This window comes from Micrasema longulum, unplaced genomic scaffold (genome assembly GCF_059751315.1).
Source record: "Micrasema longulum isolate JH-2025_06_02 unplaced genomic scaffold, ASM5975131v1 h1tg001167l, whole genome shotgun sequence".
Lineage (NCBI taxonomy): Eukaryota > Metazoa > Arthropoda > Insecta > Trichoptera > Brachycentridae > Micrasema > Micrasema longulum.
In genome coordinates this window covers 44,413-67,895 of record NW_028278354.1, presented here as the reverse complement: position 1 = coordinate 67,895, position 23,483 = coordinate 44,413, and the positions used below count along the sequence as shown (strand labels likewise).

General features: G+C 37.4%; 1 protein-coding gene across 1 annotated transcript in view; it reads right to left on the bottom strand.

Annotated features, from left to right (window-relative positions):
* Nucleotides 1–20,953, bottom strand: part of LOC148276661 (fatty-acid amide hydrolase 2-like) — a 53,914-nt gene extending 32,961 nt beyond the window's left edge. Inside the window, exon 1 of the mRNA XM_088233969.1 lies at nucleotides 20,809–20,953. The gene's annotated coding sequence lies outside the window, so the exon portion shown is untranslated. The remainder of the gene's footprint in view (nucleotides 1–20,808) is intronic.
* Nucleotides 20,954–23,483: the final 2,530 nt, after the last annotated feature.

The following is a 23,483-nucleotide window of genomic DNA, read 5'->3' as shown; positions in this document are numbered from 1 at the left end:
ACTATGAAATATTTGCATGTATAAAAGCACCCTTTTAAATACAAATTTAATATCAACCATGTCAGGAATCCAACCTGAGACCTCTCGCATGGCAGGCTAACGCGCTGACCATTACACTACGAGACTGACTTGATTCCCTTTTTCTAATTGTGAATTGTTTAAAACGGAAATGTTTGAGTGAATCACAAAAACCTATGTGTTTATGTTTAAACATCCACATTTCCCCAACTGTTCCATTTGTTGACTTTTGTGAAGTAAAAGAGCTGAAATCTTTATCATGTGGGAGGCAAAATGGTAAATGTTATACAGTGTGTAAAGTGGCCACATAAACCAGCGAATGATAGTTTATAAGCCCCGTAAATGCCAAGACTTTCATATTCCCTTGTCAAAATGTTTTCCCTATCAATCGCAACAAATTTAGATTAAAAAAGGTATTCATAATAATGAAAAAATAATAAATAACCAAACAAACAATATTTTATTTAGTCCTCTCCTGTCTAGTTGTAAAGATCGTATCCAACTCATTTTATACTATTCGTCTTAACAAAAACATCACGACAAAAAGACTTAACTTATTAGCTCCATTTGTCTATGTAATATTTAGTAATCACTGTTAAAATAACATAGGATAGAATTTATTAGTTAATTATACCCTGATAAAGAAGTTTGAGTAGCTTTGAAACCGGTCTGTAGAAAAATAAAATGTGGTTAAAAACAGAGTTGTTTATATTGAATAAAAAAGTTTTACGAAGTAAGTGCTTCAAACATCAAAAATATTTATTTTATTGCTTATATTTCCATTTACCTTTCTAAAAAAGATTCTTATACTCTATTGAAATATGTATCAATTAAAAAATACTTTACCTTCTCTTTTCCTAAGTCTTTTCGTGTAAATGATCTGTTTTCTCTTTAACGTCAATTTTCTTTAATTATTTTTGTTTTAATTTAATTTTTAAAATGTATTTTTATATTTTTATATTATCGCAATATCTTTTTTTACGAGTGGAATGATACTGAGTTGCTATTCACGGGTACTCCTGTTTTCTGATTTTTTGGCATCGTATTTAGTTATGGGTATATAGAAAACTATAATTGATGTAATTATTGTGATTTTTTGTTATAATGGCTGTTGTTTTCTTTTTTTTTAAAAATAAATAAGATAGGGAAAATTGCTGACCACAATTTGAGCAAATGGTCAATGGTCATATTTATAATATACCATGTCATAATATAAATGTTATTATGATAAATCATGTCATAATAATAAATAATTTCCTATATTATATCATCGGAAGAAATTTGAAATGCTGTTCAGACGTGAAAATTATTCAATTAGGAAGAAAAAATCCACAAACAATGTGTTTCTTGATCTTGATTTATTATTGCCAAATCAAGAATGAAATTTTGTATTGGCTTGTGCATATATGACGTATAAAGCCAATAGACGGCGAAAGAACGGCCAAAAAGATTTGCTATGCGAATGTTGATGGATGCAGAAAACGAGGAACACAAAAACCAATTATTGTTTTGAAAAGATGGACAACAGATCGAGCGGAGATGAATCCATCTCGTGGTTGATTAAAGCATGCAAACAATGAGGTCTCGGGGTCGTTCACCGTGCAGGGGTGACATAAAAGATTTCTATAAAAGATTGAGCTTCACTGTTATGTTTCATGGTCCCTAAACTAGTTCTGAAGACAACGACTGATCATCTTACATTCGTGTATCAAATCAAAATATGCCCTATGCATCGCTGGGTACGAATAAGGAAAAAACTTTGTTTATATTAAGGCTGGAACGGAATAGTTTGGCGGTCAATTCAAAGTTATTTAAATGTCATCAATAAATAATGAAATAAATGTTTACACCAAAAATTTTAACAATAAAATCAGACATTTTATTGTATGCTCCTTTCTTAAGATGATAAAAATCCACACGATACGATAAAATTCCATAAGGTGGATTGACTTTTATTGTATGTTAATTTTTTATATTTATTTATGGATGGCACACGCACAAACAAAAGTTTTACCTGAGGGTTTGACATGTCCATCTTTAAGTATTTGTATAATTTAGTCTTGCTACGTTTTTCTCGGTTATCCTAGTTTTCTGCATCTATCGACATTTGCGTAGTTAATATTTTAAGCCGTTCCTTCGCCGTCCATTCGCCCAACATGTCCAAACCACCGCGTAACTACTTTTTTGATTTTGGCCAAAATGCTTGTCTCAGCCCTACATAATGCACGAATTTCGACATTATAGAGTAGACATATAATTATAATACGGCTATTTGAGTTTTATCGTTACCTACATACTAACTCAGCCATTTTAGAGAGTACCAGTTTTTATATTCCTGATCCGACAGCGTCAGCACATACTGTTTTACCTTCCGGCTTCCAGAACCAACCTGCCTCTGATTATGCCGATTGAAAGAGCAGTCAGATAGCTGAACATTATCACTTTGGAGATCGACATCTTTCACATCAGTAAACCAAGGTTTAAGAGGAAAATACTCTTGCCATTGGAAAGTATTATACTTTAATAATGTCGAACCATTGCTCGAAGGGTTCACGTTGTCAAGGGATATGTTGTCCCAATATGACGCCTTAAATATTTTGTTATTTGTAATATTGAAATGTTATTTGCTTGAAGCATACAAAAAAATATGCATTTTTTCTCTTTTCTAAAAAAAGCTATCGCGAAAGAATGTTATAACAATAATAATATTTGGATGATTTATATAGCGCCATTTTTGTGAAAGATCACCTCAAGGGCGCTTTACAATTGTATACTTAAACTTACATTCTAACTAAGCTAAAGTGACATATTATATTTTCTGATTTAAAATTGAGGGTATGATGAATTAAAGAAATGAGATTTTAGTTGGGATCTGAACTGACTGGGACTGTCGATGATTCGTATGTTTGATGGCAATCAGTTCCAGGCAGAGGGGCCGGCAACGGCAAAAGCACGATCTCCGAATCTAGTGTTTGGGGAGCGCCGGATTTCGACAAGTTTTCCTCTGCCTGAATTGATCATCAATCATCAAGAATCATCAAGTGCAAAATATGGCTAAGTTAAACTTTGGGTTTTAAATGCATGTAAGACTGTATGTGTAGCCATTTGGCTAAATTTATTCGAGGTACTTAGCAATTATTTTTTTTCTTAAAAAAAATATTTTTTTAAATAAAAAAAAAAAACCTTGATCACTCCAGGTTTTCTCCTTGACATATATTTTTTTCAAACCGAAAAAAAACCCGTATCGTAAGGTTTCAATAAAAATACAAAAAAAACATCATTATTGGATTTCTATTCTATAAAAAAATCATATAAAACATGCGTTGGCTGTAATAATAAAAAAATGCATGCAAATCAATAAAACGTAAAGGTGAGTTTTTGCATAATAATGTTATGTTTTTGAGGAAATGTATAATTTAGGTATAATAATTCATTATATATTGTATACTTGTCAAAAGATATCTTACATATTATTGTTAATTACTTTACGATTACGAGTCCTGACGGCGTGGTATTATTTTATCGTATGGTGTGACGTCTTGAATACAAATTGCTGCTAATTTCATTTTTATATTTTACAGGGTATTAATTCAATCTGTTTTCATCTCATAAGGATTCATTGGTGACTATTCTGTACACATTGGTATTTTCCGAAAAGATATTGTTTAATGTATTTATTGTTCAACAATATTTTGAGTTTGTCCAAATTTTTGTAGACAAGGACTAGATTCAACTCCTAGGGGAGCTGTTTATATTAACAGATTACAACAGAACTGAAAAACATTTAAGAGAAGGTAATAAAGAAGTCTAGTGGCTGGTTTAAGTGGCCACTTTACACACTGTGTAACATTCACCATTCTGCCCATATTTGAACATCTATATTCCTTAAATTTTTTCATCTGTTGATGTTTGTGAAGCTGAAGAAGAGGTTTCAGTTTATTTTAATCAATAATATTTTTAGGATAACATACTCGTATATAAATTACAAAAAAAGATATAAACGATGTTTTTTATCAGTGTTACATAAAGAAAAATTAAAGATGTAAATTTTCACCTGTTCATTTCATTAAAGAAAAATATTTCTCTGTAAGTATAATGAAATTGTGCAGTAGTTGTTTTTAATTTAGGAATTAAGATATTACCACCTGTTCTAGGTCGCATATATATGTATATACTACAATAATTAATAAGTAAATAAATAGTTAATTAGTTCCCTATTTACCTATGTTGTTTAATTGATAAATAGGTACTGAACTTTTAAATGGTTCTAGTATTTTTTCATCCAAAATGCATTATTTTGCATGTAAAACACAGAATCTCTAACGTAAAGAACCAGATGTTATGTGATCTTCGCTGCTAAAAACACATAAAATATTTTTATTTCAATTCGCCATACATAACTTATATAATAAAATGCCAACCTGACTCGGAAAACGCTAATTTCACATTCGTTTTGCAAATAAGCCGCTAAAATATTTTCAGTGTTAATCCATTCACAACCATAAAAATTTTTGGCATAGATATTAATGAATAAAGCTCTATGTGGCGTTTTCTTTTAATTATGCCTATAATTATAACAATGTATCATTTGGTATAGTTTAAAGTAAAAAATACCAATATGAAATTTACACTACCAAACTGGAGCGAAAAATAGTTTTACCGGTGATGGTTATCTTAAAAAATATTAATTAAATTTTTATCCATACAGCGAATAATTTTTTTTAACACAAGAACTAACATATTGAAGTGTATTAAGCATACAGCTATTTTTGTTTAATGTTTTATCCGTTAATTTATTGATGTGATTGAGATTTCACAAAATTATTTTACGAGGAAACGTCTGAAAATAATACATATACTTCTTAAACCAGTTTATTAACAATATTTCGAGTATGAATCGTTGAGAGAAAAGTCGTGGATTTAACGATGAAAGAGTTAAATTGTATAAAGATGACAAACAGGAAAACATTAAATATTAAGAATCACTGGTTAATTAATCCTTGAACCTAAATTACTCTGAAAATATTCAACAGAATGATTTTTTTTAATGTTTCCTTAAAGCTAAGAAATAATGAATTGGTTAAAAATGATAATCTTTACTCTACAGGTAATTTAAACAAAGACTTATGACGTTTACACGCTCATGAAGTTCTATAAATATTGATTTATAAGTTTAAGAAACAAATGCTACTACTTTATTGTTGTAGTCGCCGTAATAGTGACGTACCGCCGAAAAACTTTACTATCGATTGGCAATATCGAGTTTATATTGAATATCGAATTACATTGTGTAATTTATACTTTTGTAGACAGATACGTATGGCTCTTGATGAGAATCTACAGAAAATAGTTTACTATGTGTTATGCCATTCGATACTAGGCTATGGAATATTAGGCTGGAGAGGAGCAGCTGCAACACATTTAGATCCTGTAGAAAAAACCCAAAAAGCAGTTCTTAGGGTTCTCTATCGAACACCAATCAGGTTTCCTAGTAGCAATTTGCTCAAATAATGTGGGTTTCTTGACGTGAGACAAATCCATATGTATAAGTTGATCAAATATATTCATCTTCATCCAAAATTACACATTTTTCCCGTACATGAAAATAGTACACGCCTGCGATTAAATAGTTATGTAGTAACACCAAAAACTCTTTCAGAGTTGTTATATATTCTTGGGCCCTAAACTGTATAACAGCATCAGTAAGGAGTAATTTTAATGTGAATGAATAAGATTGAAAGACATCAAATAAATATTTTTATAATAATAATTAAAATGCGTATATAGTTTTATTCCACTTTTGTTTAGAATTTTTACCAGTGACCGGGTATCGTCGTGACCGATATCGTCAGACCTGTGGAATACTAAACAAATTTCTATGTTATATACAAGTGCGAGCAAGGGTTGTAAATCATGATTTTATATAATTAAGGGAATAAAAGAGTTTAAATAAAAATATTTTTTTAAAATAAAATTTAATCACCTTTACTGTCACTTTTGTAATAATGTAACAAAAAATGTTGTAAACTTAAACTAAACTAAAAGTAATAAAATAAATAAAACAACTTTGTTTTTAACCACTATTTTTTTATTTTCCACCTACCGGTTTCAAAGCAAACAAGCTTCATCGTTAAGGTTTACGTAATTAGTGGTTAAAAACAAAGTTGCTTTATTTATTTTATTATAATGAATAACCACAAAGTTAGTGCTTCAAATATAAACTTTAAAAACTAAAAGTAATTGAAAATATCATGACGCTGATAATATGAAGCATAAAAATTTTAAAAATATATTCAGGCCTAGTTTACATGTCTATTAATTTATTTACTATCGGCATCGTGGTGTAATGGTCAGCGCGTTTGCCTACCATGCAAGGTCTCGGGTTCGATTCCCGACATTGTTTTGGGCTGGCACCTGAAGCGTAAGACTGATCACCTTACCTTCATCTAACAAAAAATATCAAGGTACGCTGCGATTGGTGCAACAATGCAGCACCCTATGCACCATTCGGTGCAGAAAAAATGTTTAGCTTAGTTTAATAGTCTCATCATCATCATTCCCTATCTGCACCTAATGGTGCATAGGGCACTGAATTGGTACACCAATCGCAGCGCATGCTGATCATTTTTGTTACAAGAAGCTAAGATGATCAGTCTTACGCTTCAGGTACCAGTGCAGGGACTATGAAATATTTTTGTGTGAAAACACCCAATTTGACAAATATTTCATACAAACCCTGTCGGGGATCGATCTCGAGATCTCTTCTCTCTACTTACTTTAAAGAATATATAAAATTCATTGAACCACTGGCTAGCTCTATCAAATTCTATTATAAATGTAAATATGAATTTTTAAAAACATTAAATGTTTGTAACAGTGCTCTATGCACAATTAGGTGCGGATAAGACAATAATGGTGATGATGATGATCAATTACTCTGACGTCATCGATTCTCGTCATATGACTTCACTGAATTACCTTGTTGAATTATACTGGCAGTAATCTAATACAATCGATAGGGATTGCCCTTCCGATCGTGGCCATTTAGTAATGTCAAGTTCATTCGAGTTTTTCGACACGAAACACCTTTACGAGAGGAACAAGATTTGTATATCCGGTTGGATCTTCTTATAAAAACGAATTTTTAATTTTAAAGTTGTATTTTATCCCGATGACCAAGCTTGTGCAAGGGCATGACCTTATTCCTATTATAAAGGTATTTATAATCCTAATCAAATATCTTATAAATTACTTAGATTTATAAATTTATATTTGAAGCACTAACTTTGTGGTTTATCATTATATAATAAAATAAATAAAACAACTTTGTTTTTAACCACTAATTTTATTTTTTTTCACCGACCGGTTTCAAAGCAAACAAGCTTCTTTTTCAAGGTTTACTTAACAAAGCTTGTTTGCTTTGAAACCGGTTGGTGGAAAAAAAAATTGTGGTTAAAAACAAAAATATTTTATATATTTGACTAATAATTCAATTGATTGTTTGTGTGACTGTGCGGATAAAAATACAGTTCTGTGATAATGGAGGAAAAATTAAATTCTTTTTTTTTTTTATATAATACTTATCGGTAACACTCTACTTTTTTAATTATATTTTAGATTGAAAATATTTACTCATCAAGGTATTTATAATCCCTGTCAAATATCTTATAAATTGCTACTTTTTAAATTGATTGTTTCTGTGTCCTCGCGGATGAAAAATACAGTTCTGTAATGAAGAAGTAAAAATTAAATTCATAATTCTTTTTTATGTAACACTCATTGGTAACGCTATATTTTTTTGCTATTCATATTTTGCATTGAAAATATTTACTAACCAAGTTTAAAAAACACATTATCATACAACGTCACTCTTCTTTATGTACGCAAGAATGGTATTTTCTTTTACGTAAAACGAAACGTTAATCTTTTACAGAATATTTTATTTTTTCTTTCTTATGTTACACAAAAATATTATAACAACAGCAACAACAACAAACCGTCACGCCGTTTCCTCGTAAGAGTAGGCAGAGAGGATAGAACGCCACATCACTCTATTTTTTATTTTTTTAAAGAAATATTTGTGTTCTTATCATTTACCCAAATATTTAATTTTGAAGGCCATTTTCAACGAGTTGTAAATAACTAACTATTAGAAAATGGAATCAAGTTGGGGTAGAGTGGGATTCGAATCACAGACCTTTGGTCCGTGAGTCTGAGACACTTTGCATACATATCTCGCTTCTTCTACATCCATACATTGTCTCATGCACGCGCGCCGATTATTCCGACTTTTGACATGTCCATCTTCAAGTATTTGTTGAATTTGGTCATGCCGTGTCTTTCTCGGTCTACCTCTATTTCTGCATCCATCAACATTCGCATTGTAAATATTCTTAGCCGTTATTTTGCTGTCCATTCCTTCTACATGTCCAAACCAGCGCAGAGCTCCTTTCTTGATTTTGTCGATAATGCTTGTCTCAGCCTTACATAAGGTACGGATCTTTATACAAAAATATTATAATTGTCTATTATTTATTATAGGAGCAAAAATTCATTAACATTTTCTTGTATACCCACAAACAGGCCATGCCTTTGTGGGATTTTTTGTTTAATATTTTTACTATTAATATGTATTTCTTTGCTATGTAATTATGCTTTATTTTTTGAATACTCTGTTTTATCACTTATGTTTATTTTTTAAAAAAACAAAAAAAAAAAAATTTTTAAAAATCTATATAAATATATTACATCTCTATAAAAAAATGTGTTTCGTTGTAATATTATATGCTGTTTTTTCGGAATAAATAGGTACACTTTCAAAATATGTAAAAACGGAAAAAATGACTAAATCCGACAAAAGCCCCATATAAATAAAATTAATAGAACCAAAACCCTCGGACGACTGATCTTGACTTGATGGCTACTCTCAGGTAAAAATCCTGAATAAGGAAATCAAATGGAGATAAGTCCGCCTCGTAGTATAGTAGGTTGGCGCGTTGGTTTACTCTGCCGGAGGTCTCGGGTTCGATTCCTGACAGGGTGGATGTTAACTATTTGTTTGATATGTGGTTTTGCATTACAATATTTCATTTTCCCTGTGTTAGCACATCAGGCGTAATACCAATTACCTTAATTATCATTTTTAAAAAAAAGTTTTTTTTTCCATATGAAAAAATGGCGGCCCCCATGCTAAAACGACTAAGAGGCTTGCCTTATGCACGCAGGGTTTCGGGTTCTATTCCCGGTAAGATCACGAAAATTCTATTTGATTTTTTTAAAGCTGCTGGATTTGGGCCTCCTGGTATGTTTTAAAAAAAACAATCAAAATAAGTAAAATAGTGTTTTTTGATACAGCAAATAACAGACAAACTAAGAAAATTGAATATTGAAGTCTCGATAATTACTGGGCATATTATGATCCGTCAATTTATTTATTCATGTTTACTTTTCACGAGCTAAGCATTATCGGCAAAAGCAAGAATGGTGTTTGCGTTGGTTTGGACATGAAGAGCGAATGGACGGCAAAAACGTCTAAAAAGATTCCGAACGTTGGTGGACGCAGAAAACGAGAAAGATCGAGAAAGACATGGAATGACCAAATCTAACAAATACTTGAAAGTGCACATGTCAAAAGTCTGAATAACCGGCGTGCGTGCTGATGTATGAATGAAGATGAAATGAGATTCTCTCTGCCTACCCCTACGGCGAAACGGCGTGATGGTTTGTTTGTTAACTTTTTTAAAATTAAATAAATAGTGTATCCTCACGGGGGTAACTCGTCCTGACGACACTTAACAATGTTCTTTTTTTATAAATAAGTACCTAATTATCTGTTATAATTGAAATATATCATAATTGAAAATGAAGAACTAGAATCCCAATCGGCCATGCGCTCTGTAGCTGCAAGACGTGCTGGGATATTTATTTATTGCACAGCGCCCTTGAAGTGATTTTCACAAAAATTGCGCTGTATAAATTATCCAACTTTAATAATAATAATAAACATAAATACAAAAAAAAAACTTTATACACGGTTTTTCAGGGCCAGACCGCGAAACTTTAGAGGAACACCCCTCATGGTAAGCTTTGAAAAAAATCTTATTAAATGTTTTCCAAAAAGGTAATTTTACTTTATATTTTTTTTAAATCTCAAAACGGATTAAATCTTTTATTTCTTGGACTAGCAGTCCGTCTACAAACCCCTACCCCTCTACTACCCAGCCGCCTCCATTGTCCGCGTTTGGTGCGTATCGCTTCGTTAGTCATTGTTATTTTTTTAAATATAGTAGAAGAAGAGGCTTGCGAAAGAGATGTTGTCCGAGAAATTAAAGATTTACTCCATTTAGATATTATAAAAATAAGAAAAAAAAGAGTTTTTGGAAAAAAAAATATTAGGGTTTTTTTCAAAGCTAACCATGAGAAATGTTGCACTGAAGTTTCGCGATCTGGCCTTAAAAAACCGTGTATATACAGACAAAAAATGTACAGATCATTAGCTGATTCAAATTAGCACAGATCAAGATTCACTAATTATCCCATGTATCAGAATATTAGAGATCAATTTTTCAATTTCAATTTCGATTTTATTTGTTCATATATATGTGCATTACAAAATGGAATTAATTCATACATATAGAAATAATTAAAATAATAACAGTAAAATTAGGTTTATACAAAAATAATACATAAGTATATGTAACAGACGCGGCGGATCACTGCTTCGTCCGTAGCAATCGCGCCCGTCACAAGAACTGTATTTCTATAGGTGCTGGTGTCAAACGCAGAGTGGCCGGGCGTAGGCGGGCCTCGGCCGACGAACGATAAGCTCCGGGGGAGGTATCGTCGCCTAGAGATCCCTTGCGGGGTCGCTAGCGAGTAGCGCTGGCGGCCGCAATCCTGAGTCAGGCAACCGGGTTGTAAGGCCGGTATCTCTCCGTCGGTGGGAACGGCGGGGTGTGTTCCGGGGAAGTATCCAAGGGTCCAAATTATCCGGGGTCCAAAATCCAATCCAAAGAGTATCCGAGTTCCAAGTCCAGGGGGGTAGCGGTGTTCGAATCCAGGTGGCGATGAGGTCCGGTTTGAAGCGAGGTAGGGAGGTGAAGTGGAGAGTAGAAAGCCTTAGTAGTGTGGTGAGATGACTGACTTTATTTTTCCCCGGCGGGGCTATATATACAACATTTTGCCGTGCGGCGGTGGGCTAGGCCAATAGCGGGCGGTGCTAGGTTGACCAATCACGCGGCGAGAGAGATAGCGAGCACATTTGCCGGCTCTATCGGTCTCTCTCGCGCCACGTATAAGGTCCCCACCCTCCCGCTACCGGCCGCAGTTCCCCGCCGACCGCGCGGCGATCAACACTTATACAGAACAACATAAAAACACATTATGGGCATACAAATATTTTCATGAATTCTAATCTATATGTGGGCTTCAGTATGGCGATCACCACCCCCGAAAGTGACAAATACTAGTCTTTATTGAGGAGGTGGTAGATCGCTTACACATACTGAAGCCTCCTATGCTACATTAAAACCCCAGGAAGGGCCGCCAAGTTGGTGCATGTACTTTTACGTCGGCAACACTCCCCCCTGCCGAGGAGGCATCTCTGCGCCGACGTCGTCCTTGATTTGCAACACGGCGAGCTTGACGGCGGGTCGTGTGTAGGTTCCGGTGGCTGTCTGGACCCGGGCGCTCCTGACTTGTCCATCCTTCCCTGGTGTGACTGCTATGACGCGTCCCCGCGGCCATTCATTCCGCGGGAGGGCGGCGTCCGTTATTATGACCAGGTCATCGACCATGATCGGTGTGGCGGCCTGTTGCCACTTCCGTCGCTGTGCCAACGTCGGGAGATATTCCCTCATCCATCTTTTCCAAAATGCGTCGGCTAGTTTCTGCGCCACCCGCCATTGTTTTCTGAGGCACAGTTCGGGCGGCGCGTCTCTGTAATCGGCCAGATGCGGCTGGGCCCCGCTCGACCCGATGAGAAAGTGCATCGGAGTCAGCGGAGCGTCGTCTCGGCTATCAAGCGAGACGTGGGTTAGGGGCCGAGTGTTTACTGTGTACTCGGCCTCCGCTATCGCTGTCATTAGCGTTTCCTCTCGGGGGCTTGTTCCTTTAGAATCACCATAAGCGCCCCCTTTATCGACCGGACGAGCCGTTCCCAGGCTCCCCCCATGTGTGGCGCCGATGGCGGGTTGAACACCCATTTGATCCCTCTCCTTGTCGCCTCGTTCTGTAGTTCGGGATCGTGGGCTAGTTCCTTCATGGCGGCCGCCATCTCTTTGTCTGCGCCTCTGAAGTTCGTCCCGTTGTCCGAGTAGAGCGTTGTCGGATGTCCTCTGCGGGCCGCCATCCTTCTGAGGGCCTGCACCGTCGAGTCAGTACTCAACGACGGTGTAATTTCAATATGCACGGCCCTCGTAACCATGCACGTAAACAGGGCCCCGTATCGTTTCTCCCGGCGTCTTCCGATAGTTACGTATACGGGCCCGAACATGTCCACCCCACAGTGGGTAAAAGGCCTTACGTGATGATCGAGTCGGCCGGCAGGCAGCTGTCCCATGAGCGGAGGCTGCGGGCGGGCCTTCTGTATTCGACAGTAGCGGCACTCGTATATAATTTTCCTTATATTTGTCCGTAATCGTGTTATAAAGAACTGTTGTCTGAGTTCGCTGAGTGTCCGCTCTGTACTTGCGTGTTGCCGCGACTCGTGATAATGCCTTATCAATAGACGCGTATAGGCGTGCGCTCCGTCCAGTATGACGGGCGCCTTTAGTTGCTCGCTCACCGCGGGGGCTTCCATAATTCGCGTCCCCATTCTGAGGACGCTATCTTTATCGAGGTAGGGAGTGAGGCCCAGCAGGCGGCTGTTCCGCGGGAGGCACTCCCCCCGTCTAATTGCGGCTATCTCGGCGTGGTAACTGTCTGTCTGGCTTATGAGTATCCACGCCCTCTCTGATGCCTTGAGTTCCGGGGCGATGAGTGTCGCGCTTCCTGTATTCTTTTTCCTGCAGCGGTTTATGAAGCGCAACACCCACGCTGTAGTCCTGATCAGTCTCCGCCAGGAGGAAAATCTTCTTTCGTCCGGGAGGGCTGTCATCACGATGGCACTGTTCGCACACTTTATTTCACTGCTTGTATCCGGGGTCGCCGTTATTACCTTGAGCGGCGGCCATTGACTTTTATTTTTCTTTATGAAACTCGGCCCACTGAACCACATGCCGGCCGGGGAGATGTCTGGTATCTCGCCGTCCCGCGTCCCGAGATCAGCGGGGTTCTTCTTTCCTGGTACCCACCGCCACTCTTGAGCGTTCGTTAGCTCATCTATTTCCCCTAGGCGGTGGGCTACAAATGGCGTGAAGATGCGCGAATCACTCTGGACCCAGCACAGCACCGTAGTAGAATCTGTCCAGTAGTAGGTATCGCGTATATTACTTCCGCATTCTTTCTTGATTGTGGCCGCCAGTCGTGCGGCCATGAGCGCGGCTTGTAATTCCAGGCGTGGAATTGATAGCGCTCGTAGCGGGCTAACTCGGCACTTGCTAGCCATGAACGTCGCATTCCTTCCGGCGGCGTTCTCCTCCACGATGTAGGCTACGGCGCAGCTCGCTTGCTCCGAGGCATCGGAAAATACGTGCAGCTCTACTGGCTGGCCATTGGCGCTCGATACGCGCCGCGGTATAGCGCACTCGGTATTGCGTAATATGTCCACCCAAGTGCGCCATTTCTCTGCGTGTTCTTCATTCACTTGTTCGTCCCACTCTATGTGGGAGCGCCACACATCTTGTAGCAGTATTCGCGGGCGTATTGTCAAACACCCTACGAAACCGAGTGGATCGAAAATGCTCATAACTTCACTTAGCATCTGCCGTTTTGTAGGCCTCTCTGTTGGAACCTCCCGTGACACTTTAAATTTAAATTGAAACTCGTCTGTCACCGGGTCCCATTTGATGCCGAGGACCCTCTCTGTCACGGAGGTTCCGCTAATTATTTCGCGTGCGCTTTTCCCTCTCAGACTTGAAGGAATCGCTTCCATTACGGAGGGATCATTACTCGCCCAATTCGCGAGGATGAATCCGCCCCGCCGTAGTAGTTCGCTGACATCGTGGCGCAGTTGTATCGCCTCTGTTGCACTGTCTACGGCATCCATATAGTCGTCCATGTAGAATTTATTTCGCACAGCATCCCTGGCGGCGGCCATCTCTTGCCCGTGATCTTCTGCGACTTGATTTCTCACGTACTGTGCGCTGCTCGGTGAACACGCCGCGCCGAACGTCATCGACGTCATAATCATTTCCCGAATTTCTTCTTCGGGACTATCGCGCCAGAGGAACAGCTGCGCCCTCTGGTCTTCTTTTCTTATTTTAATTTGGAGAAACATCTCCCTTATATCTGCTGCCAGCGCGATCTTTCCCTCGCGAAATCGCATTATATTTCCCATAAGCGATGAGAGAAGGTCCGGGCCGTTGGCCAACATGTCGTTCAATGACTTCCCGTTGCAGCGGCTGGCGGCGTCAAATACTATCCGTATTTTATCCGGTTTATTCACGTTCGTCACTGCGAAATGCGGCAAAAACCAAAGCCCACTCGCAGTGTCTTGTCTTTCAGCCAGCGTCAGTTCCCGGGCATACCCCTTGTCTAGATATTCTTTAATCTTTAACTTGTAAGCCGCGGCGAATTCACTGTTTTTACTGAACTTTTTCTCTATGCTTAAAAATCGATTCAGCGCTGTACGGCGATTATCCGGTAAACATATTCGATTGTCTTTCCACAGTAGCCCTGTCTCGTACTGTCCTTGCGGTAGGAAACGTGTCGTGGCTCTCATGGTTTCTGTGGCTCGCGCCTCCTGACGCGATATCTTGGCTGTCGAACTTATACCTAACGCGTCGACGGCGTAATTTTGTTTAACTAGATTTTCTAGTCTCTGTTCTGTACTAAGCGCCATTAGTATGCTGGCGTTAGTCTGGCGTGTCCGCCCACCGTGTATCACCTTTCCTAAGGCTGTCACTGAGGCGATGTATTCCCCGCATCTCCGTGCCTCTCTCGTCACTATGAGAGAGGCGTTATCTTGGCCGATGAGTAACTGCGGGCACACTTGTCGCATCCTGCCTTCCCCTTCAATCACGGGCTGTAGCGGCAGACTCAGCTTCTGTATTGTGTTTGCGCGGAGAGTGAATAAATCTTCCGTAACTCCGCGCACTTTAATTGTGACTTTTCTTGATGCACTATCTGTTACGCACATTCCGCCGGCACCGTGGATTTTTAATCCTCGAGTCTCTCCCGGCGCGCCGATGTCGTTTGCTATTTTTGCGTCAATCAATGTCACGGTTGATCCCTCATCTAGTAACGCGTACGCGTTCACTCGTCCTCGCGGACCACTTAACATGACGGGAATCACTTTTAGGAGGACCGGTTCCTCCCGAGCGTAGGTGCTCGTCACTATATTATTCGTCCGCGAACTGTGGCCGTAATCGTAGTTTCTTTCATTTGAACTCGCGGCGCGGGTTTCGTTCGCGGTCGGTCTGTTTCCCCCGGCGCCCGCCGCTGCAGGCGTGTTGCGGCGGGCATTATTATCTGGCGCTCGTATATCGGCGCTAGACCGAGCTTCACTGATATCGGCACTATTTCTGTCGTGTAATGTCTTGTGATGTGTTCGGCGACATCCATCGAGGCCGCACTTTTTTACATTTCTACACTTTATCGCCCGATGAGTGTTCGATAAACACGAAAAACACAAATTCTTTCGCTTCACTATGTCCCATCTTTCCGGAATACTACACTCTATGTATTCCTGGCACGTTTGTAGTAAATGTCCTCGTCCGCACAAAACACATGACGCTACACTTTTCCCGTTTCCCTCTGTTGAAATCACTGTATGCACTTGTTCTCGCTTCTGTGGCTTCTCGCGTTGTTTTCCGCTGTACACTTGCGGCTCTATTCCGCCGCCTATCATCGAAGATTCCGTTAAATCTTCCAAGAAGAGCGCGAAATCCTTCGCGGAGGGCCTCACCCGGTTTCCTCTTCTGCTGTACCACCAGAGAGACTTCATGCACAGCGGTAACTTGCTCACTAGTTCACTTAGTAGTTGTGGCGTAGACATGTAATCGCCACCGAAGCCTTCTAAGGTCGCTATCGCGTTCCGAACTGCGCTAGACAGATCTACTAATGCTTGCGTAGATCCGTCGTTCTGTATGCAGCGGAGCCTTCTCACTTTTTCCAACAAGGAAGACGCTACAATGTCCGGCTGGCCGTAGTGTAGCTCCAACGTCTTCATTATCACCCTCACTTGGCTTGGATCCACTAGTAATGACGACACAGATTCTCTTGCCCGTCCTTTTAACGCACGCTGTAGACGCAGGAGGTTTTCTGGATCCGAAAGGCAGCACATCTCCGTCGACTGAGTGTACTGCGATTTGAAAGTAGCCCATTCCTGCGGCTCTCCGGCGAAGGCGGGTAGGTCCTTGGCAGTAGATTGGCGCGCTATCATGGCGCCGACTCTGCTAACGTCCTCTGGGGCTGAAGTCGGGCTTCTTCCTTGCGAAGCCTCTAGTAGAATCGCCATTTTTGACAGCACCGTCATGATGCCGTCCATATCCGTAGTACGCGGCGCGGGCTCGGGATTCGTCTCCAAGGGCACGCGTCGGTCTTGATCGTGTAGTGAAGCACGGAGCGTTCGAACCTGCGTCCTCAGCCGCTGGACTGTATCTTCGGATGTGTCCGACTCGGCTGAGTCCTGATCTGTAGCAGGGTCTTCTCTCGGTTCCGTGCCTCCTCGACCCGAGCGGAGTGAAGGGGTTCTCGAAGTCATCTCTAGGCGCTCTGCGATGAATATCCGGTTCTTCTCGAAGGACCAACTTGTAACAGACGCGGCGGATCACTGCTTCGTCCGTAGCAATCGCGCCCGTCACAAGAACTGTATTTCTATAGGTGCTGGTGTCAAACGCAGAGTGGCCGGGCGTAGGCGGGCCTCGGCCGACGAACGATAAGCTCCGGGGGAGGTATCGTCGCCTAGAGATCCCTTGCGGGGTCGCTAGCGAGTAGCGCTGGCGGCCGCAATCCTGAGTCAGGCAACCGGGTTGTAAGGCCGGTATCTCTCCGTCGGTGGGAACGGCGGGGTGTGTTCCGGGGAAGTATCCAAGGGTCCAAATTATCCGGGGTCCAAAATCCAATCCAAAGAGTATCCGAGTTCCAAGTCCAGGGGGGTAGCGGTGTTCGAATCCAGGTGGCGATGAGGTCCGGTTTGAAGCGAGGTAGGGAGGTGAAGTGGAGAGTAGAAAGCCTTAGTAGTGTGGTGAGATGACTGACTTTATTTTTCCCCGGCGGGGCTATATATACAACATTTTGCCGTGCGGCGGTGGGCTAGGCCAATAGCGGGCGGTGCTAGGTTGACCAATCACGCGGCGAGAGAGATAGCGAGCACATTTGCCGGCTCTATCGGTCTCTCTCGCGCCACGTATAAGGTCCCCACCCTCCCGCTACCGGCCGCAGTTCCCCGCCGACCGCGCGGCGATCAACACTTATACAGAACAACATAAAAACACATTATGGGCATACAAATATTTTCATGAATTCTAATCTATATGTGGGCTTCAGTATGGCGATCACCACCCCCGAAAGTGACAAATACTAGTCTTTATTGAGGAGGTGGTAGATCGCTTACACATACTGAAGCCTCCTATGCTACATTAAAACCCCAGGAAGGGCCGCCAAGTTGGTGCATGTACTTTTACGTCGGCAACAGTATACATAATATCCAGAGAATAATATTTTTAAAAAGTAAGAGAATTTTCTAACGAAAAACTCCCTCAGAGACTTGAAAAATGTCAATGTCCAAAGTAATATTGTTCAACATAGAGATAGCCTTTCCAACAGGCATAATCATTGGCAGGTTGGTTCTGTATATTAAAATGTGAAACAGTCTTCAGAACAGATTATCCGGAACATAAAAGCTAATGCTCCGCATAATTTCAGGGTTGTCAATAATACCGCGCAACAATCGAAAGAAGTGCGTAGTTAAATACACATTCCTTCTGGTCTTCAAACTGCTGTAACCGAACATACCCTGGAGGAACTCAGTGGGATAAAGCCATAGATAATATCCGCACTCCCTCATGTAGAGAAACCGAAGAAATTTCTTCTGAACCCTCTCCACCATAATAGAGTACTTCAACTCACACGGTCCCCAAATCATCGAGCCACTCTCGAGTCTACTTCGCACCAACGAGTTATAAAGAATTATCAGTACTCGTGTACTACCAAAAACTTTAAAAAAATACATAAATATCTATGCATTATAATTATTTTTAATTAGCTAGGTTTTAATTAGAACGGAAAAATAATTAACATTAATTGTTTACATGCTGAAGATATTGTTAACAGTCCACTGAAAATAAACACAGTACGTAAAACTACGCATGATCTCATACCCATGTAGTTTCTAAACAATTATGACGACTTTCGCATTTAAAATACACTAATTATATTATAACCTAATGCGTATCCTGTGAATTACATTTCACTGTATAATGAAGGTAAGCGTGCTAATTATCAAAGCTTTCTTTTTCGTTAAGTTAATTTCCAGTATATTTAAAAAAATATTATTATAAATTACAATATTTTGAGTTTGTCTTAGTGTTTGTAGACAAAAAACTGGATTTCACCCCTTAGGAAGCCATTAAGATTAACGAATTATAACAGGGATGGAGAATTTACATGGCTTATGATCTGTCATGGGCTGGTTTAAGTGACCACTTAAACTAGCCACTGACAGGTCATAAGCCCTGTTATTGTTATATTTTTGTTTATATTTATAATTATGTTCATGTTTGTATGGTAGAATTGGCTCTGCACTATATAGCCATTTTACTGGAATAAAAAAAATAAGAAATAAAAAAATGCCTAGACTTTCATATTCCCTTCGCTAAAATGTTCTCCATCCCTGATGGAATTTGTTTAGATAAATATATTATTTTTAATCCTAAAAAGAACAGACCGCATGTATGCATTGTATAAAAAACATATTATTTACACTTTTTATAATATTTAAGTAGGTAGGGTATTTTAAATTAAATTAATTTTTATAATATGTTATACTCACAAAGTACATTATACAAAACAGTAATTGAAAAGAGAACTTAAATTGTTTTGAAGAAAACACTAGGAAAACAAATACGTCAAGATCTAGGTCTAAATTCTACACAAATCATGGTCAAAATAGTTTTTTTTTCAAAGAATTAAAAAATTATGAAAATCTCCTTAATTAAAGAAAAACTATTTAAACTAACATAAAATATAGAGAATTTTAATTGTTTTAAAAAAACAACAGGAAAACAAATACGTCAAGATCTAAGTCTAAATTCTACACGAATCATGGTCAAAATAGTTTTGTTTTCAAAGAAATAAAAAATCATAATAATCTCCTTAATTAAAGAAAAACTATTTAAACTAACCTTAAATGTAGGGAATTTTAATTGTTTTAAAAAAACAACAGGAAAACAAATACGTCAAGATATTAGCCTAAATTCTACACAAATCATGGTCAAAATAGTTTTTTTTTAAAGAAATAAAAAATTATAAAAATCTTCTTAATTAAAGAAAAACTATTTAAACTAACGTAAAATATAGAGAACTTTAATTGTTTTAAAAAACAACAGGAAAACAAATACGTCAAGATCCAAGTCTAATCTCTACACAAATCATGGTCAAAATAGTTTTGGTTTCAAAGAAATCTAAAATTGTAATAATCTTGTTAATGAACTAAAAACAATTTAAACTAATGTATCACTAAATAAATTCAAAGTAATTTTTTAAAAAAATATTTGAACTAAATTTGTTGCAACAGAGGGAAAACATTTTTGAGAAGGGAAAATGGAAGTCTAGGCATTCACAGGGCTTTTGACCTGTCGTTGGATGGTTTAAGTGGCCACTTTACACACTGTGTAATATTCACCATTCTGCCCGTGTTTAAACATCCACCTTTCCTTAACTTAAGACTAATAATAAACTAATTTAGATCTGAATAACTCCCTAGGGAGGAAATTTAGCCTGTTTGCAAACATTTGGACATACTCTTCGTTCGTTCGTTTCGTTTTTTTCATGGCCTTTTTTTTGGACATATTCTAAACATTGTTGAAATTTTTTAAACCCGACAAAAACAGCATTTTATTTTAATTAGTATTTTTGTATTATTGTTTTGTGTATTTCTTCATATTTCTTATTTATTTTTTCTCGTGTATATTCGAAATAATATAGCTAACAAATCTCAAAATAACTACAATACTGTAAGTCACTCTCCAAGCCAAGAGCTCTTTTTTGAAAAGTTACAGTTATAACATTAACAAAATACATATATAAAAGTAAATAGATGTATAAAATAAAAATAAAAATATTGTTTTAAGTAACTGTATAAATTAATAAATAAAAAAAACTTAAGATATCGGTTTGAAACATTGAAATACAATTATTTGTCTACATAAATTAACTTTTTATTTTTATACGGCATTTTCGAAATTAAGACAAATATGTATTTACGTATGTTTTTTTTAAAATATATTAGATAAGCTAATATAAATAAAATCAGATTTTTTATAGACAAGAATTTTGCGAATGCCTACATTGATATTACATAAAAACGTTTTTTTCAATATTTTCAGTGGTGCAGAACACCATTCATTCATTATAATATTTAGTTACATGTTAAATATTTAATTACCCACTAAGTTTATAGACTTTTCGGTAGGATACGATTTTTTAACTTTATTTAGTAAGGTGTAAAAAAATATTTTTTTCAATTACCTTTTTAGTGTTTCGTTATTTAAATTCACCAGTCACAATTACAAAATAATTTTCACAGTTAGCACAGAGTTTTCTTTTTAACTGCACTTTAATAGCAACATATAACGGAGAGGCGACCTTCTCGCTAAGCGATTATGCACCGACTAACTGACTCGTAACTACTTACGGACTAAAGACTAAAGCGAATTAGTATCACTAATACATGACACGGCAGTATACATGCACACATGCAACCCAGCACACATAAGCAATAGAATCATTGCTATTTTGTGTCAATTAATTAGCATGCGAAATATCATCTGAAGGTTTTAATGAAAAATGATAGTTTTATAATAAAACCTTAAAAAAAAAACCGCATGTTAACTAGTAGCGTTTAAAACGACCCTTTTTAAAAGCATTTAATTAAATTTATTTCAACGGAGAGGGAAAACATTTTTGAGAAGGGAATATGGGAGTCTAGGCATTTACAGGACTTATTTATTGTGTATGCAGACAATTGGTAGAATTTCATATTTAATTTGGCAATGTACCCAAAATAAAACATGTTTATTGGATTATAATTCTCTTTTATTTTTTATACAATATACAAAGGGTATATTGTTACGCGTTTCGTCTTGTCATGACATTTTCAAACAAATTTTCTCTCTCAAATCCAATGAACTTGTTTTATTTTCGATACATTACTAAATTTACAGGGCTTATGACCTGTCACTGGCTGGTGTAAGTGGCCACTTTACACACTGTGTAACATTCACCATTCTGCCCATGTTTGAACATCTACATTTTCTCTACTCTTCCATCTGTTGACTTTTGTGAAGTAAAAGAGCTGAAACCTTTATCACGTGGGTGAGATTCATCCGGCTGAACCAAATCACCTACTAGGCAACGCTTGAAAACAATTTTCCAATTTTAATACTTCTTTTTTCACCAGGTAGTTAATTCAACAATGTATGAGTATGTCCAAATGCTTGCAGACTGGCTGGATATCCTTCCTTGGAAGTTATTCATATTTAAATTTATTTCAACAGAGAGGGAAAACATTTTTGAGAAGGGAATATGGAAGTGTTGAAATAAATTTAAATATGAATAACTCCCTAGGGAGAAAATCTAGCCAGTCTGCAAGCATTTGGACATACTCAAACATTGTTGCATTTAATTAATTTCATTAACTTTGTTGTCTAACATTTTATAAGATGATAGTTAATAATTGTATATAACCACCTACCGACTATTCTATCTATCGGCTTAAAAAAATACCCGTCTCCTCACTAGCATTGTCAGCCTTATCAATTTTTCAGAAAATCTACTGATTTTTAAAGTAATCTACCGATCTACAGAATTTGACGGAAATTCTACCGATTTTAAAACATTTTTCCTAATAGCAAAATTTTAACCTTAAGATAATTCCATCTATTAAATTTTCAATAATTGGTAATTTTTATGACACAACAGCATCTACCCCCATAAAAGCTACACCCTCCCCTCTGTCCGCAACTCAGGTTAATAACGAACTTATCAAAATCTAACGATTTATTTTTCAGAATCTACCGATTTTAGCTCGATGGAGGTTGGCAACGCTGCTCCTCACATACCCGCACCTTGAAAATGTATGGCGGGATTTGCATGTCGGTTAAATTTCTGTCCCGACGAAGTGACATGTACTTTTCAATAATTTAAACTGTAAATAAAACGTTAAACATGGATACGTCGGTATGTGGTATATAATTATTTACTCACGTCAAATTTACTCCCTTTTTAAAAAAAATATTAATTTGTCATAGAAACGTTGGAAAATATTTAAATTATTATGAATCTAAAATATTTTTTTCATAACGATGAAATTTAAGTTAAGGTTGTTTTCATATATCTTAAAAAAAAACGTTTTTATTGTGCGTTTAAACAAAACATTTAAAATGTCCTTCAATAAAATTAATTATTGTTTTATCGAAATTTAGGACTTCACTTAATTGGTTAAATATTTTTTAGGATATTCTGTACTTGTTGTTTGTAATTTTCGGGATCTTTTTCCTTTTCGGGTTTTTGGTTTTCGACGTTTTAAAATTTTTCAAAATAAAATTTGAATTATAATAGATGAAGTCATCAGATAAGTATCTTATAAACAAATCTGCTCCCAGGACGATTTATAAAAGTGATTTTATTTACAATTTAAGTGAAACCTTTTTTTTAATATGCTATTTAGCATTAGCACAAGCAGTGTAAATTAATAATGCTATCATGGGGCAGTTTTACGCGCAAATTAGTTCGCCTCGAACTTGAAACCTGCTTATTCAATGTTAAAAACCTTCACAGCGAAGCAAGCAACAAGTTGATCTACGAGAATGTAAAAAGCGCCGTATCATTTACATCGGAATCAAATTAATTAAACTGAATAAAAACACCTTTATAAACATAAATTTCACGTGAATATTTTGTTTACAATCGGATTGAAAGAAGCCATTTTAGTGTGCAGCAAAAAAATTCTTATATAAATCACGTTTTCTATATTTTAAACGTGACTTTATTTTTTAAAATATTGGTTTATCTGAATTCTATTTAAGTCCGCAGTCCACCTTAAAAAAATAATTTGATGCATTCTTACGTGTAATTATCGAATTACGTGATTGTTAATTGACTATAATTATTCCTTCCACATTCCAAGATTAATATTTTTTTAT